This window comes from Arachis duranensis, chromosome 4 (assembly GCF_000817695.3).
Source record: "Arachis duranensis cultivar V14167 chromosome 4, aradu.V14167.gnm2.J7QH, whole genome shotgun sequence".
NCBI lineage: Eukaryota > Viridiplantae > Streptophyta > Magnoliopsida > Fabales > Fabaceae > Arachis > Arachis duranensis.
The window spans coordinates 40,742,532-40,743,200 of record NC_029775.3 but is presented as its reverse complement, the minus strand read 5'-3'; positions in this window follow the sequence as shown (position 1 = coordinate 40,743,200).

Below are 669 nucleotides of genomic sequence, written 5' to 3'. Positions count from 1 at the left end.
AGGAACATTTTCACTGAGAGGATGGGAGGTAGCCACTGACAACGGTGAAACCCTACATAAGCTTGCCATGGAAAGGAGTAAAAAGGATTGGATGAAGACAGTAGGAAAGCAGAGAGACGGAAAGGAAGGCATCTTCATACGCTTGTCTGAAGTTCCTACCGATGAATTACATAAGTATCTCTATCCTTATCTTTATGTTTTTATGCGTTCATCACCATATCCATGCTGGTTAAGTTGAACGGAGTTGTGAGATTCTCTAACAGTGCCTGGAACTCTTGTATCACAATTTCGTCCACCAAGTTTTTGGCACCGTTGCCGGGGATTGTTCGAGTATGGACAACTGACGGTTCATCTTGTTGCTCAGATTAGGTAATTTTCTTTTTATTTTCGTTTCAAAAAAAAATCTTTTTCAAAATTTTTCTTTTCTTTTTCGTTTTTCTATTAATGTTTTTCGAAAAAAATTAATAAAAATACAAAAAAATCATAAAATCATAAAAATCAAAAATATTTTGTGTTTCTTGTTTGAGTCTTGAGTCAATTTTTAAGTTTGGTGTCAATTGCATGTTTTTAAAATTTATGCATTATTTTCGAAAATCCCATGCATTCATAGTGTTCTTCATGATCTTCAAGTTGTTCTTGACAAGTCTTCTTGTTTGATCTTGATAATTT